This window comes from Sus scrofa, chromosome 17 (genome assembly GCF_000003025.6).
Source record: "Sus scrofa isolate TJ Tabasco breed Duroc chromosome 17, Sscrofa11.1, whole genome shotgun sequence".
NCBI classification, from domain to species: Eukaryota; Metazoa; Chordata; class Mammalia; order Artiodactyla; family Suidae; genus Sus; species Sus scrofa.
The window spans coordinates 41,979,976-41,998,068 of NC_010459.5; the positions used below are offsets into that span (position 1 = coordinate 41,979,976).

General features: G+C 50.0%; 1 protein-coding gene across 3 annotated transcripts in view; it reads left to right on the forward strand.

Moving 5' to 3' along the window:
• DHX35 (DEAH-box helicase 35) overlaps positions 1-18,093 on the forward strand; it is a 190,276-nt gene that overhangs the window by 79,318 nt on the left and 92,865 nt on the right. The window lies entirely within an intron of this gene.

Sequence of the window (18,093 nt, forward strand, 5' to 3'; positions counted from 1 at the left end):
CCCCCGTTGAGCCTCCCACTTGGGCCTTGAATGTGGAGAGTCCCAGGCCCCCAGCTCCATGCTCTGGCCTCATCATCAGCACCAGCACAGCCTGCAGGCAGCGCTGCTTTCTCTTGGCCTCGGTGCTGCCGTGCAGGCTGGGTTCCCCTGTCCTGCCGTGCAGGCTGGGTTCCCCTGTCCCGTTCTCAGCCCTGCTTTTTAGGACCCGGTGCTGACGGCTTCCGGTCAGTCATCTTCTAGGGTTGAATGGTGGGGGCACAAGGGCTGAGGTGCCTCTATTCGGTGACCACGAGACCCTCTCCTGAAACTATTGGACCAGCTCTCCAGGAGTGGGACGTGGGAGTCTGCAGTTTGAAAAGCTCCAGCCCAGGTGGTTCTAATGTGGTGCATAGGGAACCACTAAAGGAGACAGGTGTCATGGGCCCTCAAACCTGGGAAGGAGGTGAGCCACCAGCTGCGTGGTCAGGAGGAGCATCAGATTTGAGTGACAGTTTTTACACAGACTGTACTTTATCTTTCAGATTCTTTTCCCACATAGATGATCACAGACTATTGTGTAGAGTTCTCTACTGTTACACAGCAGGTCCTTGTTGGCCAGTCATTCCGTTTACCTCTGGGCAAATGCCATCCCCAACCACCACTCCATCCCTCCCTCCCCCCTGACACAGGTTGGACTCTTAGCAAGTACCTAGATCCACCCTGAGCCCACTCATACGTCCCCGCAAAGCACTATTGTTGCCGAAATGTCGGCTGCCTCTGTACATCGATGCCAAATAGAAATGCAGAGTCAGAGTTGGAGCAAACAGTAAAAGTCGCTTTAATTGCTGGGCAAAGGGGGAACACAGCGGGCTAGTGCTTCCAGGACTGTGCGCCCCTCAGAGGGAGTAGTGAGGAGTCTTAGAGTGTTTGAGGAGCAGGATGTGATCAACTCATGGACATTTTTCTGATTGGTTGCTGATGAAGTAATTGGGAGTCAGCGTCATCAACCTTTGGTTCCAGCCAGTCTGGGGTCTGCGTGCTTGCGGGCAGCATACAGTTGGCTTCTTCCACCTGGTGGGGGCTTCAGCACCTGCAAAACAGCCCCAAGGACATGGCTCAGAATGTTATCTATAGCCTTTGAAGAACTGAAGGTCTTTGACCTGTCGAATGGCTAAATTTACGGTTTTCTTCTTTCTCTGTATTTTCTCACTTCTGTGATTAAATTACCTCTTTGATTAAAGTTTTTCTATAGATAAAATGGCAGGCAGAGGCCATGAGTGTGGGGGGTCCACTCTGGGGAGGCCTCCCAGCATCCTGCCCGGTTAGGCTGTGGTCTGTGGTGTTGGAATTCAATTCCAGGAAGGTCACGGTGGTGAAAAACAATGTCGGCCCATGGTGAGCTTTCCTGACTGCCCTCTCCCGATGAGGAACGTGTAATAATTCAGCATTTTGTAAAGCTTAAAGTCAGTCTATACAAAAGTCATCCTGGAGTTCCCATTGTGGCTCAGCGGTAATGAGCTGGACTAGTATCCATGAGGTTCTGGCCTCAGTCAGTGGGTTAAGGATCCTGTGTTGCTGTGTGCTGTGAGCTGTGGTATAGGTCACAGACGTGGCTTGGATCTGGTGTTGCTGTGGCTGTATTGTAGTGTGGTGGCTGCAGCTCCAATTTGACCCCTAGTCTAGGAACTTCCATATGCCCTGGTTTTTGCCCTAAAAAGCAAAAAAACAAAAACAAAAACAAAACAAAAAAAAAACCCATCCTTTTTTTTTGGGTGGGGGAGTGCCAAAATGTTCTTTCTTTTACAATATGGTAGTGATATCAGATGGTAGTTTACAAAATGTTTTCCTTGAAAAAATATCAGCAGTCTTACATAACCAATTAACCAGTTGAGAACAAAACCAAAAATTGGTTGATGAAATCTCCAGTTCTGGGAACCACAGGTTTATGGGCTCAGCAGATTGTGTGGGCCAGCTGGCAGCATCAGCACCAAGCATCTTGGGTATCATGGCCCTGGGGAAATGGAGCTGCCTTGCCAAGCAACTAAATTGCTAATGAACTTCTGGAGTAGCAGGAGGACTACCTGTCTTTACATCAGTGGAAGGACTCAAGGCAGCAGGACTCAGCCCCAGCTCCCTTACTTCACCTTTAGATAAGGTCAGATATTTTCCATTTTCCACTCTCCAGTGACTCACCTGCATTTTCCCTCAGCCTTCCAAGTTGTGCTGAAACAGGATGATGGAACTCTGGATTTTCTATCTTTTTTTTGGAAGGGGAGGCACCTGTAGCGTATGGAAGTTCCCAGGCTAGGGGTTGGATCAGAGTTGCAGCTGCCAGCCTACACCACAGCCACAGCAACACGGGATCCAAGCCGCATCTTCAACCTACACTACAACTCATGGCAACAACAGATCCTTAACCCACTGAGCAAGGCCAGGGATTGAACGCGTGTCCTCATGGATACTAGCCGCTGGGCCACTAGAGGAACTCCTTATCTGTTTAATCTATTTTTTCCCCGCTGTTGGCACTGGAAATAGCCAGTCAAATCATTTCATACACAGCTGACCACTTGGGGTGAGTCTCCAGTGGAGTGGAGGTGTCCTGGAGAGGGTTGTCCCTGGGACCTCACGGTCACTACTTTGTCTGGCAGGTGAGGAGCTGTTCCGGCATCTCAGGTGAATCACAGAGCTGTTGGCTTTTGTGCTCTTGGGTGGTCTTGAACTTGTTCAAACAGGTTGGCTCCTTGTCTGCCAAGGAGACCCTGGGGCAGCATTTTCCCTGGCCCCATGGCATGCCTCAGCCCACCTGTGGGTTCTCCTGAAGGCAGTGAGTGAGCTGGAGAGGTGGGGAGGTTCACAGGAGCTGGTGGTGCGGTTGAGGGGCCCTGGGGGTATGTCCCCGAGCCTCCAGAGCCAGGAGAAGGTCCAGTGCGGCCTGTGGCCCACAGCTTGTCCACTGACCATGGTCTGGGCAGAGGTCCTGGCCAGGCATTTCCCTGGCCCCAGATGGAGGGGGCAGAACTTTGCCTGATCCAAACGTAGCCCAGGCTCCCTGCCTGCTGCATCTGGACCCCCGGGACCTCCAGGGCAGGCTGGGCTGGTGAGGAATTTCCAGTCTCCTTCCGGGGCTTCCTTTGAGCCTTTTCCTGTCCATTTCCACTTACTTGTTTTCGGTTTTGAAGTGCAGTTGAGTTTGCTTTGTACCTGCTGTGACCGTGTTTACCCCTAGCCCTTCGTTTTCTTCAGTGTGCTTGCTTTGTCCCTTTAACCTTTTCATCTGGCTTCTGCATTATTTCCCTTTTTTTGTTTGTTTGCTTTTTAGGGCCAAACCTGAGGCACATGGAGGTTCCCAGCCTAGGGATCCAGTTAGCTCTGCAGCTGCCGGCCTGCGTCACCACCATAGCCACTCCGGATCTGAGCTGCATCTGTAGCCTATACATTGCAACTTGTGGCAACGCTGGATCCTTAGTCTGGGATTGAACTCACATCCTCTCAGACACTATGTTGGGTTCTTAACCTGCGGAGCCACAATGGGAACTCCTGAGTCTTTTTTACACTCTACTTATTTGTTTCTAACTTTTATACTTCCAGGTACCCCTCAAAAAAAAAAAAATTTCAAATTTTTTTGTTCTCTAAATATTGTTATTTTCTTTTTCTCATTTTAATCTGTTAAATTTGCTTTAACAGTTTACTTCCTATTTTATTTTACTTCCATTACTCCCTTCTCTCTCTTTTTTTTTTTTTTTTTTTTTGTCTTTTGTCTTTTTTTGTTGTTGTTGTTGTTGTTGCTATTTCTTGGGCCGCTCCCGCGGCATATGGAGGTTCCCAGGCTAGGGGTTGAATCGGAGCTGTAGCCACCGGCCTACGCCAGAGCCACAGCAACGCGGGATCCGAGCCGCATCTGAGACCTACACCACAGCTCACGGCAACCATGGATCCTTAACCCACTGAGCGAGGCCAGGGATGGAACCTGCATCCTCATGGTTACTAGTTGGGCTCATTACTGCTGGGCCACAACGGGAACGTCCCCAGATGACATTCTGACACCCACTGGGGGTAGGAATAACCCTTGCAGGTCACATGGAGACGCATCTGTAACAGCATGACTGGATGTCACCTGAGTGGTGGGGGCAAGTGCACTGAAGACCTGGATTAAAAACAACCAAAACTTTTGAAGTATAATTTATGGAGTTCCCATTGTGAGCACAGTGGGATCAGCGGTGTCTCTGCAGTGCCAGGTCACAGCTTCGATCCCTGGCCCAGCACAGCGGATTAAAGGATCCAGCATTGCCGCAGCTGTGCTGTAGATCGCAACAGCAGCTCGGATCTGATCCCTGGTCTGGGAACTTCGTATGCTGTGGGGCTGCCAAAAAAGAAAAAAAAGTATAATTTACATATAATAAAGGCACTCATTTTATTTGGCTAGTTCAATGAGTTTTGACAAATACATGCACCCAAAGGACCATCAAAATCAAATATTTTTATCCAAAGATGTCCCCCATGATCTTTTGTAGTCAACCCCCACCCCTGACCCTTGGCCTCAAGCATCACCATTCTGCTTTCAGTCACTGTGAATTAGTTTTGCCTTTTCTAGAATTGCATATAAATCAGAATAATTCAAAACACACTCTTGTTATCTGGAGAAGATCCGCAGTCTCGCCATTAGACAACTTCCTGACCTTGGCAAGATAGCCTTTCCACCTTCCTCCCAGTTTCCTTATCTGCACAGTGAGGATAATAACCTAGAACATTCAGTTAATCAGGTGCTGGAGTGTGCACCACCGAGGGGCTCTAGAAAGGTGCCGGGCCAGGGGCTGCTCGGTGACCAGGGGACTCTGCTCTTCCCAGCATGACCGAGTCACAGAAGGCCCCCTGCTGCCCCCTCCCTCCACACCTGTCCTAGCCTCCCCCTCTGCAGGGCCCCACACTCTCAAAGGAGGAGTTTATTATTTTGTTTTATTTTATTTTTTGTCTTTTTAGGGCCACACCTGTGGCACATGCAAGTTCCCAGGTCAGGAGTCCAATTGCAGTTGCAGTTGTTGGCCTACACCACAGCCACAGCAACACAGGATCTGAGCCGTGTCTGCGACCGACACCACAGCTTATGGCAACACAGGATCCTTAACCCACTGAGTGAGGCCAGGGATCGAACCTGCGTCCTCATGAATACTAGTCAGGTTTGTTTCTGCTGAGCCACAGTGGGAACTCCAGGACTTGTTTTATTTAAATAAGAGAGATGCAAAGACACTCCAGAAAGGAAGGGATGCTGTGATGAGTCCTTGTGGTGGACAGATGTGGCAGGAGTCTGAGCAGAGGGGAGGGGTATGTGAGGGAGGCACCGTCAGAGGCCTGGAGCCAGGTGCTTGAGTGTCAGCGATGGCATCAGGGGCAGACCCCACACAGGCTCACGGACATTTGGCACATCCGGAAGATCAGAGAACTGCACGAACTCACCCTGACTTTCTGATATTTATTGATTGTCTTCTTCATACACAGCCCTGGGAGTTGGGGCAGTGAACACACCCAGTTCCCTGCACCCTGGAGTTCACATGCTGGAGGATGATGCACGTTCAGGCTGCACCCCATCCTTACCCAGGGATGTGGAGGGGCCTCCGTGTGGTCCTGAGATCCATTCTTCAGAGTCCGTTGGACTGGCCAAGCTGCTCTGCAAGTCACTGCAGAGTGAGGCTGTGCCGCCCTCTGCTGGCCACATGGAGGCAGTGCCTTCCCAGACTGGGTGGTCCCAGCCTTGCGATGGACTGAGGGGCAGCAGACAGTGCTTTTGGCCCCCTGCTTCCACTGTGCAAACATGGAGGAGCAGGGGAGTGTGAGGAACTGATCTCCCGTCATGTCCAAGTGCCCCTCCATTCCCTATAAGTACCTGGATTTGAAAAGTGAGAGTGGGGAGTTCCCGTTGTGGCTCAGCAGGTTAATGAACCCAGCTAGTATCCACGGGGATATGGGTTCGATCCCTGGTCTCGCTCAGCGGGTTAAGGATCTGGCATTGCACTGAGCTGCAGTGTAGGTTACAGATGTGGCTCGGATCCTGTATTGCTGTGGCTGTGGCGTAGGCCAGTAGCTGTAGCTCCAGTTTGACTCCTCACCTGGGAACTTCCATATGCTGCAAGTGCAGCCCTAAAAGGAAAAAAGTGAGAGTTGAACCAAATCATGATGTTTTTCTGAGCGGTCTCCTGCAGCCCCCACTTCCCATGGCACCATCCTTGTGGCCCCTGGGCTGCTGTGGCTGGTCCAGGGAACTCCTTCTCAGCCTTCTTCCCTCTAGTAGGGATGGAGGGACCCATGCTCTGAATTTGAGGTGGAATCTTCCTGCCACCTAACTTGAGGCCAGGATTCTGGCGAGGACAGTCTGAGGCCAGTGGAGCCCAGCCTTAGCCATCCCAGCCTGGGGGCAGGATGTACATGGAGACACCATCTTGGAAGTGGATCCCCCAGCCCCAAATCTTCCTAGCCCCTTTCAAATCACCCTCATCTAAGGCGCCAGAGAGCAGAGACATGATATCCCCACTGTGCCCTGTCCGAATTCCTGACCCCCAGAATCTGTGCGCCACATAAAGTAGTAGTTTTGTGTCAATAATTTTGGGGCTGATAATTCTGCAGCCCCCAGGCCATCTGTGATGGGCTAAAAGGGCTTCTGAAACCTGATCTGGAAACAACCAACTTTGGTAAGGCCATTTCCTTGGGAGAAAGGGTCCCTTTTGGGCCAAGCACCCTGGAGTTCTGGGGGCCTCTGTTCCTGTTGGTGGCCCTGAACAGCTCCTTGTTCCCTAGAACTGGGTCTGTCTGACCCATGACTTTTTTTTTTTTTTTTTTTTTTTTTTTAATGGCTGCGCCTGTGGCATATGGAAGTTCCTGGGCCAGGGGTTGAATTGGAGCTGCAGCTGAGGCCTACACCACACCTATGGCAAAACTGCATCCTTAACCCACCGAGTGAGTCCAGGGATTGAACCCTCACCCTCACAGAGACATCAGGTCCTTAACCCGCTGAGTCACAAGAGGAACCGTTACCTGTGTTTAATAGGAAAGCAAGGTTTTATGTGACAGTCATTTTGTCTGAAAAGTCTGAGGTTGGAGAAGTGACACACTGAGATTTGGAATTACAGAAAGTGTCATGCATGGGTGGTGGGGGAGTGGTGGAGTCTGGGCTGGACCAGAGAGAAGGCAGGGATGCCATCAAGGACAAGGTTGCAGGGGCACTGCCAGTAGGGGAAGGTGAGCCCTCTCAACTTTGTTCCTTGCAAGGAGGAACTGAGGCTCAAATGGCCAGGGGACTTGCCCAAGGCAGACGTGCGTCCGGCTGGGTCCCCAACCCTGAGGCTTGTCAGTGCTCTCAGCGGTGGGCCAGTCTGCAGAGCCACGGTCCCTGTGCAGGGCAAGACCGGTGCCAACCTGACCAGGGTATGTTGTGGAGCCGGCTGTCCCACGCGCCCGCATCGCAGGCAGAGGCGACGGGACTCTTAGGCCGGTGTGCGCGCGGCGCCGGCAGGGGGCGCCAGCGACCCGCGTTTGTGCGGCCAGGATTCCCCTGTCCCAGTCTGAGTCGGCCAGGCCTTTAGCCACCGCAAAGTCTTTTATTTTCTAAGCTTTTTGGGGAATCCATTATACCAGAATTAATTTGTGACATGTTGTTTGTTTAACAGTGGACTTATGTAATACTTTTATCCATGTTTAAAAAGGAAGGAATTTGATCAAAGGCAGACCATTTAATGTAATTAACCAAGGAAAAAAGCTTTTGGGACTTTGAAATGTTAACTATTTCTCCTCTGTCTAGGAAATGCTATAAAGCTTCAATTAGTTAAGAATGACATACACATTTTGTTTCAAACATGCAAGAGATGTTTTTCAGATATTTATATTGCCATATTCTCAACAGAATGCTTTGAATGACTACCTCCAGTTCTGCACCTATACCCGCTGGTATTGCGTTTTAACCTTCCTGGAATCCATTTTCTAAAAAATAAAGACATTTTCAGATCTGAGAGCTAAAAAAGGGGGGGGGGTGTTCCTGCCTGGTCCACTCTCACCACTACCCACCAGACACGTTCCCTACTGCCCTGGCCCCAGCCTGAGCGCCTCGGAAAAGAAGTCACCTCCTCCACACTGTCTAAGCCTGAGTTCCCTGTTCTAAGCACTCAGCTCAGAGCTGGACTTGACCCTCCACGTCTTAAATCTTGACCACCTCCCAGAGGAAGGCACGAAATCTCCCTAGTTTACAGTCCAGTTCATGATGCTAACGACATCAGAAATCAAATAATAATACCAGCTAACTTCTATGGAGTTCTAATTTTTGCCATGGCCAGTCAGGATCTTCCAGAGTGGACCTGGGGCAGACAGAGGAGGGCTCATAGCCCCCCCCTGCCCCACTGTCAGGGTCCTTGCAGACCTGAGAACCTGGTAGGGGGAGCAAGTGGGCGATCATAAATCCGAGAGACCAGTGCAATGTCCACACCAAACCAGTGTGCTCCGTATCTGTCCTTCTGTCTATTGTGGCCTCCTTCCTGCATCCTCAGTTGGCGAAAGTACCTGCATAGTAGCCCAGGAACAGGAGGAGAGGCACCCATCACGAGGCACTGCCTGAGGTCATGGTGCTCAGAGCTACAACTTGACCCCCAGAGTGGTGCCCATGTGTGCCAAAGCCTTGAGGTTGAGGCCATGGCCACAGTCAAGTGTTCTTTGGGCCTGGCTCCCACCTATTCCAGGTCCTGGTCTGCTGGAGACCGGCTAGTGAGCAGCCCAGTTCCGGGAGGCAGCCTTCGCTTGAGGCAGTGTGGCAGGTGGTTAAAAGCTTGGCCTCTGAGCCACAGTGCCTGGGTTCAAGACCTGCTCTCACCACCTCCCAGCTGTGGGTCTTGGGGAGGACACTTAGCCCCTTGCTTTAAAAAGATAATAATAGTACATTTCTGTATTACTCATGCGTTTTAATTAAAAAATTTTTTTTTGCTTTTATGGACGTTCCCAAGATAGGGGTTGAATGCCAACCCAAGCAATGCCAGATCCAAGCCACTTCTGTGGCCTACGCCACAGCTCAGGGCAATGCCAGATCCTACATCCACTGAGCAGGGCCAGGGATCGAACCTGCATCCTCATGGATACTAGTTGGATTTGTAACCTGCTGAACCACAACGGAAACTCCCATGCCTTTTATTTTGTGTTTTATGATGCTTTGGCATCTCGGTACCTTGTAGACTGCCTCTCCCAGGGCTTGGTAATTTATAGTAAACCGCTAGTCCAAGCACACCTTTCACCTGCAAGGACACTAATCCAAAGCCTATACCCCAACCGTCTCCTTTATTTAACTCACCCACCAAGCCAGTGTTTCCCTGCCCTCCATCGCTGCAGGGTCAGGTGCAGGAACCAGACACGTAGTGACGGCCCCTGGAGCCTTCTTGAGTCTGCTGATTTAGTCACTTCTGTGCAAACCACAACCAAAGCTCTGGCCCCCACGTTCCCTCCCCCTCCCCTGCCTCCTAACTGACCCTGGGGCTTCTCTGCGGGGCCCTGTGTGCTGGGACACACCCCCTCTTGGAAACTGTGAGTGGTACACTCTTCTTTCTAGGCAGTTGTCTCTGTGTCTGTCAAGCTATGGTATCTGATTACATCAAAATCCCAGGCACATTTTAAAACAATCACATAAGATTGTGGCAGGAGTCAGATGACTTAACTTTCCTAAAATGCTTATGACAGGGGCTGACACATGGGGATGCTGAGCAAGGAGGAGCTGTTATTATTACTACACTCGGCCCTGTTGGCAGCAACTGCCACCTTCTTGGTGGCGCTGAGCACTGCTGCTGCATGAGGTGTGGCCAGTGCCAGGAGCCTGGTCATGGGTCAGCCAGCCATTTTCTTCCCTTGGCAGTGGGGCTCCCCAAACTGAGTGCCAGGGGAGGATGGGGGACTCTTGGAGCCAGAAGAGAGCCCACCTTTATCACTGGGCTGCAGGCACTAAATCGCTAATCAGCGTCTCCAGCGAGCTCCCCCTCCCCACCCCACTCCCCTGAGACTCCCCAGTTCCAGTGGAGAGGTGATGCATTGATAATTACTGCCCGTGATAACTACTCATAATCTTCACCATAGTCATGTAGTGACCAGGCACTGTGCTGGCATCTTTTTCTTGGCAGCACCCGCGGCATGTGGAAGATCCCCGGCCAGGGATCAAACCCACACTACAGCAGTGACCTGGGTCACAGCAGTGACAATGCCAGATCCTTAACCCTTTGAGCCACCATGGAACTCCTGTGCTGGCATCTTGTTTCAGCAGTTCTCAAAGTTTTTGGCCTTAAGAACTGAGAGTTCCCATTGTGGCTCAGTGGTAACAAACCCGACTAGTACCCATGCGGACGCAGGTTTGATCCTTGGCCTCGCTCAGTGGGTTAAGGATCCGGCATTGGCGTGAGCTGAGGTGTAGGTTGCAGATGTGGCTCAGATCCTGCTTTGCTGTGTCTGTGGCATAGGCTGGCAGCTGCAGCTCCGATTCAGTCCCTAGCCTGGGAACCTCCATATGTGACGGATGTGGTCTTAAAAAGACAAAAAGACAAAAAACAAACAAACTTTCGAGGATCTCAGAGTTCTTGTTAACATGGGCTGTATCTGTCACTATTTACCATTCAAGGAGTTGCAATTGAGGAAGTGTAATAATATTTGTTCATAGTTTATTTAAAATTGCCATAATCAACACATTACATGCTAACATAAATATTTTATGAAAAGTAACCATATTTACCAACACAATTTAGGGAGAAGGAAGCGTGGCCTTGTTTTACATTTTTGCAAATCTCTATAGTGTCAGGTTTAATAGAAAACAGCTGAGTTTTTATAGCTGCGTCTGCCTTCAAGGTTTGGAACCATCACGTGTCATGCAGTCTCTGGAACACTTCACTGAGAGTAAAAAAAAATTCTTTAATTGAGAGAGAAAAAATAAGTAACATCTTCGTATCATTATGAACATAATTTTAACTATTGTGGACATTCTGGAAGGGTCTTGGGGACCCCTCCCCCCAGAGATTCACAGGACATACTTTGTAAACTGCGGGCTTATACACATGATGGGTAGGTCCTGACCAGCCCCAGCTCTACAAATGAGGAAACTTGCCCGAGGTCATGCAGCTGGGATTCCAAGCCAGGGGGCCCGGGTTGGGGGGAATCACAGGGAAAAGACCTTGACTTTGGTGTCCGTGGTCCCAGCACTGAGCCCCGAGAGACAGGGCAGGGCCCGGACACAGACAAAGCGAGCCTGGGCAGTATGGGCCATTGGGGAAGGGAGCTGGGTCGGAAGTGAGGGGGGGTTGGGAGGGGCCCCGGGGATGCGTTAGTCACCAAACGGTCCCAGTGACAGGGCTGGAGATGGCAGCTGGCGGCGGATGCCGCCTCCAGCTGGAAAATCAATAGGTGATCAGCGGTCCAGGGGCACCGCTGTTCATCAGGTGCGCAGGGACGCGGGGTGGGGGCGGGGGCCGGGAGGAAATATCACTGACCCCTGGCAGGATTGATCAAACAGCCAGACACCCAAGGCCAAACTCACTAATAAAGTGAGACGTTCAGCTCAGCCAGGCGGCTGCTGGCTGAAGGTCTTAAAAAAACCGCTTAGCTGGGGAGTTCTTGTTAAACTGTCTTTGTTTCCTGAGGCCACTGGGAGGGAGGACTGGCTTGAGAGAGGCCTGGCGTGGCTGCTGTTTGGCCCACATCTTCTGGCTTGACTGGGTCTGGACCATGGAACGCCAGAGTCCACATAGCGTGTGTGTGTGCGTGTGTGTGTGTGTGTGTGCTGGTATGGCACATACCATTTACACATGGTACATGTGTGCGCAGACATGCATGTGCTGTAGCACGCATGTGTGCAAATGTGCCCTGGCCTGTTTGTGCATGCATGTGCAATGCTATAGCATGTATAATGTCCACACGTGTGTGCAAATGTTACAGCACACACGCACATATGCATCTTGCATGTGTGTGTGTGCGCACTCACGTGCCAAGCATGTATCCTGGCCACATGGCATATGTGCACACGCAGGCTTGTTACAGCATGTGTGTGTGCACACGTGCCCTGTATGTGCGCATGTATGTGCACCAACTACAGCACACACACTGTGCATTTGGGGGAGGGGCCTCTGTGCTTGTGGGTTAAACTCTTTCTTCTGCATTTTTTCACTAACATCACCACTTCCTCTGCCTGTAGCCCCAAAGATGCAACATTTGTAACGAACATCCTGATTATTATGGGGGACGGGAGAGAGACGTGGAGACTGGAGAACTGTATCTAGAAGGCTAAGATGTAGAAGAGAAAAAGGGGAAAGGAAGGAGGCGGGGAGAGAAAAAGTGAAGAGAATAAATCTACTGGAATTCAGGACAATTAGGTGGACCATCCCAGTACCAATAGGATTAGAATGCGCTTAACACTTTGCCGCTTGAAGAATGGCAGGAAGACAAAGGCTATTCTATTGGCAGAATAAGAGCTTAGGGGGTGTATTTTGATTGAATGATGGAGCCTCAAACAATATATCTGCCTGGAATTTGTGAATGTGACCTGCTATGGTCTGAATGTTTGTGTCCCCCCCAAATTCATGCTGGAATCCTAAACCCTAAAGGTGATGGTATTGGGAGGTGGAAGTGACTTGCCTGAGGTCACGCAGCTGGGATTCCAAGCCAGGTGGCCTGGGTTGGGGGAATCACCAGGAAAAGACCTTGACTTTGGGAAGGAAAGACGCCTCCATCGCTGATACAGCCACAGGGGATTTTAAGCATTGTTACATTGTTGAACTTGCCTAACTGTGAGCCTTCCTCTAGCCCTGAGAATCTGCGCATTGGTGCAAAGAGAGGTAAACATTTAGACTGATGGCCGAGGACCTAGGGTGGGTGCCCAGGGAGGTGTCCTGATAGACGGTGATGGTCCTTAGGAGAGAAAAGGGTCTGCGGGAGAGGAGGCTGCTGAGAGCCCGGCTGCTGTGCATGTGGCGCGTCTCCCGGGTTCGGTCCTTGGTGAGCCTTGTAGACCATCCCCCAATGACCCCTCCCATCCACCTTCTGGTAAAATCATCTCCATGTGGATGTTGCCTTGGTCACAATGTTCCCGATGCTCAAAGGAACAACACCTCTCCTTGAGCCGTGATATTTTCCCAGTCAGAAACGTGCTGTTCCAAATCCATTAACATTGGTTAGATTTTTCTCTTTCCGTTTCTGCACCAGGAGCTGGTGTGGACAGAATCTACCGTGTCATGGACTGGTATGTGTAACTGACTGATTGGCAGTGGAGGTTGGCATGGCCCTGGGAAATGTCACACTTCTGTGTTCACGAGGGGAGCACAGATGGTCACAGTGCTTGGGGAGAAAAATTCAGAAATGCCACTGAGATATAGAATATGAGTGGTGGCTTTGGGCTTCTTAGTCCTCAAAACTCAGCTGGGCAAAAAAAATGCAAGTTTCTGTTATTCTGTGATTGAATTTGGTTTTTGTCTTAATACCGGATCCTCCCTTCCAATTAGGCAGGAAATTAACCAATTTGGCAGAAAATTATTTCCAGTTAATTCAAGATAAACTCACCACTCCAGGGGGCCCTCAGCCAATTATAATTTCTTTTCTCAGGAGTTCCCATTGTGACTCAGAGGTTAGGAGCCTGACTAGAACCCATGAAAAATCAGCTTCGATCCCTGGCTTTGCTCAGTGGGTTAAAGGATACGGCGTTGCCGTGAGCTGTGGTGTAGGTCGCAGACATGGCTCAGATCCTATGTGGCTGTGGCTGTGGCTCTGGCATAGACCGGCAGCTGCAGCTCTGATTTGACCTCTAACCCAGGAACTTCCGTATGCTGCAGGTGTGGCCCTAAATTAAAATAAAATAAAATTTCTTTTCTCACCCCCTTCTTTCTTGGGAGGCACTGTATTTGGGAGTGGTGGGTGCTTCTGTAGTAAATTTCTACTGGGTCGTCACCCCACCCCCTTGCCCCCTCATGGTGTCTGCGGGACAGTGCTGGGTTTGTCTGTGGCACTGGGACCCCTTCCTGTGTCCCAGCTGACATCTCTGTTCTCAGAGGCACAGAGATCCTGGATGGTTCTTCCGTGCTACACCAGAGCCGCGAAACGTCGTACCCTTAGGCTGACACACAGGATGATATTTATCTCCCTCTGCCGTCTCTGCTGGCAGGACTGAGAATTGCAGACAGCAAATGGGGCACAGGTTGCCTGCCTTTGTTTTCAGATCCCCGATCTCACGGGAGGTTCCACCATTCTTCTCTTCCACCCGTCTCAGACTTTGCAAGGACCCTGAGCAGCGATAACACATGTGCCTTTTCCTGGAGGGCGTCATCTGCTTCTAACTTCCACCTCCGCTCCCTGATCCTCTCCGCCTTCTAGTTCAGATTGCTTTTCTAGTGTTAATTCCCTGGGTGTGGGAAGAAAAGCTCCTGCGCTAGGCTCTCTTTCCCCTCTTCCCTACTAGACCTAAAGCCAGAATGTCCCCCTGGGTTTTCTGCTGCTCTGCCCAGTCGCAGTCGATGGGGAGAGCGTCCAGAGGTGGGGATATAACGCAGCAGGGTTCACACATGTTTACCCTTTGTGTTCCACTCTTACAAAATATCTACAACAGGCAAGTTCCTAGAGACAGAAGGTGGACTGGACTCAAAGTTACCAGGGCTACAGGGAAGGGGGGATTCGCTTTAGCTCATGGGTACAGAGTTTACTTTGGGGGGATAAAATTTTGGAGATGGAAGAGTTCCCGTTGTGGCGCAGCAGAAATGAATCCAACTAGGAACCCTGAGGTTGCGAGTTCAACCCCTGGCCTCGCTCAGTGGGTTAAGATCTGGTGTTGCTGTGAGCTGTGGTGTAGGTTGCAGAGGTGACTTGGATCCTGCATTGCTGTGGCTGTGGTGTAGGCCGGCAGCTGTTACTCCGATTCGACCCCTAGCCTGGGAACCTCTATATGCTGCAAGTATGGCCCTAAAAAGCAAGAAAAAAAAATGTTGGAGATGCAAAGTGGTGATGGTTGCATAGCATTGTGCATGTAGCAGTGCCACTGAATAGTACACTAAAAAATGGTCAAAATGGCAAATGTTTTACATATATATATATATACACACATATATATTTCACCCCAATAAAGCATATTAAACAAACAAGAAAGTAACAGAGCAGAAAAGTCCCATATGGATGAATACTTGAGAATGGCTTTCTGACCCTGGGGAGACCGAGTCTCTGGAAAGCCTCACTGGGTGTACAGGGCCATGTGCAAGGAGGCAGGTGACAGCCTGGTGCGCAGTGGCGAGACACTTTGGACAACCTGAGTACCCATCTTGGGGCTGGGGAGGTTCAAGCGTGGGATTAAGGGTGGCCCTCCTCTGAGCATGCGCTGATGTGCAGGATATTAACGAGGAATTGTCCTGGGAGCAGGATAATGGGCGGTCGTATGGTCTGCACCACGACGGGAACTCCCTTTCCAGTTTAAAGTAAACATGCCTGCAAGGAACTGAACTCCTCTCCAGGCAACTTCTCTAAAAGGTAACTCTTTTGAAAATTTTTACAATTTTTAATTTTTTATTGGTGTATAGTTGATTTACAGTGTTATGCCAATTTCTGCTGTGCAGCAAAGTGACCCAATCATACATACATATACCTTCGCTTTCTTATGTTATCTTCCGTCATGGTCTATTCCAGGTGACTGGATATAATAGTTCCCTGTGCTGTACAGCAGGACCTCATTGCTTATCTATTCTAAAGGTACAAGTTTGCATCTACCAACCCCAAATTCCCCGTCCATCCCACTCCCTCTCCCCTTCCCCTTGGCAACCACAAGTGTGTTCTCTGTGTGTGAGTCTATTTCTATTCCGTAGATAGGTTCATTTGTGCCAAATTTTAGATTCCATCCATAAGTGATATCATATGGTATTTGTATTTCTGACTGACTTCACTGAGTGTGAGACTCTCCAGTTGCATCCATGTTGCTTCATTATTTCATTCTTTTTTATGGCAGCGTTGTATTCCACTGTATATGTGTACTACATATTCTTAATCCATTCATTTGTTGATGGAGTTTAGGTGGTTTCCATGTCTTGGCTATTGTGAATAGTGCTGCCATGAACACAGGGGTGCATGTACCTTTTTGAATTATAGTTTTGGCTGGATATATGCCCAGGAGTGGGATTGCTAGATCTCATGGTAGTTCTATATTCAGTTTTCTGAGGAAACGTGATACATTTTTCCATAGTGGTTATACCAATATACCTTCCCACCAACAGTGTAGGAGGTTTCCAAAAGGTAACTCTTAGTCTTAATTTTATAGTAATCATTATTGCTTTATAAATCTTTTTATTTCATAGTTCCTGTTGTAGCTCAGCTGGTTAAGGACCTGATGTTGTCTCTGTGAGGATTTGGGTTTGATCAGTGGGTTAAGGATCCGGCACTGCTGTGAGCTGTGGCATAGGTTGCAGATGCAGCTCAGATCCTGGTGCGGTGGCTGTGGCATAAGCCAGCAGCTGCAGCTCTGATCTGACCCCTAGCTCGGGAACTTCCATGTGCTGCAGGTGCTGCCATAAAAAGAAAAAAAAAGGAATCCCCCCGTTGTGGCTCAGCGGAAATGAGCCTGACTAGCATCCATGAGGATGAGGGTTCTATCCCTGGCCTTGCTCAGTGGGTTAAGGATCTGGCATTGCTGTGAGCTGTGGTATATAGGTTACAGACACAGCTTGGATCTTGTGTTGCTGTGGCTGTGGTGTAAGCTGGCAGCTGTAGCTCCAATTCAACCCCTAGCCTGGGAACTTCCATATGCCTCAGGAGTGGCTCTAAAAAGTTAAAAAAAAAAAAAAAAAAAAAAAAAAAAAGAGCGTGTTCTCCCTGGACCCTTCAGAGGAGGCACAGTCCCACTGACACCTTGATTACAGACGTCCAGCCTCCAGAACTGCAAGAGAACAAATTTCAGTTGTTCCAAGCCACCCTAACCCTAACCCTAACCCTTTGTTACCGCAACCCTGGGAAATGCATACTCTCTTCCCAGCAAGGAGCCTCTGGAGAATTTCCCCCCCCCCCAATCATTTCCTCCTTGCCCCATAAAATGTCAATACCACGGCTGCCCTGACTGTCTGGTTTTGTTTTATGGAGGGTCACAAGCTGTTGTAATGTGTGAGATTTTTTACTCCCAGAGAACCAGTGGTCACCCCCTTGGGGGCAAAATCGCTGCCTTTTCCATCCAGGTGGCCTCTTTTTCTTTTTTTCTTTTTATGGCCACATCTACGGCATATGGAAATTCCCAGGCTAGGGATAGAATCGGAGCTGCAGCTGCCGGCCTACACCACAGCCACAGCAACGCGGGATCCAAGCAGCGTCTGTGACCTGCACCACAGGTCATGGCAATGCGGGATACTTAACCCACTGAGAGAGGCTTGGGAGCCAACCTGCATCCTCATGGATACTAGCTGGGGTCTTAACTGGCTAAGCCACAACGGGAACTCCCCAGGTGGCCTCTTCTGATGTTCCTGAACCATCTGTTGGATTGTCTGAAAATGGGCAGCTCCACTTCCTCTGTGCCAAGCTGGGGGCATGAGTCTCTTCGTGGCATCTCTGGTACCCCCTCTAGCCCTGCCTCTCAGAGTGAGGGGGGGCGCTGCAGAAGCCCAGCAGCCCCCAGGTTGTAGCTCCCTGTCCCTCTTTCCCCGCCTCCCTTCTCTGCAACAAGCCTGAGCCCTCCCTCTTCAGTCCCTCCAGCTTTATCATCTCCAGGAGTCTATACAGAAAGGCAAAAAACCCGGATGGAAATTAGCCCCTTAGGGATTACAAGAGACAGTCGAGGGCAGTGGATAAGGGCTTGGATTCCAGACCGGACCACCTGGATTTGGATGCTGATTCTGCTACTCACTAGACCCTGTGCCTCGGCTTTCTAATCTGAAAATGGGACGTAACAGTATCTGCCTTACAGGGTTATTCAGAGTATTCAGTGAGCTAATGGACATAAAGTACTTAAACACCACCTGCATGGCACGTCGTGCTATGCAAGTGTTAGCTCTGTTATTATTCTGATGGATGTATCTGTATTTGTATCTGCCTGTAGAACGTTCTAGAGGAACGGTGCTACTTCAGGGAGTGGAGCTGGGCTTACAAGAGAGAGGCTTTGCTTTTTATTTTCTA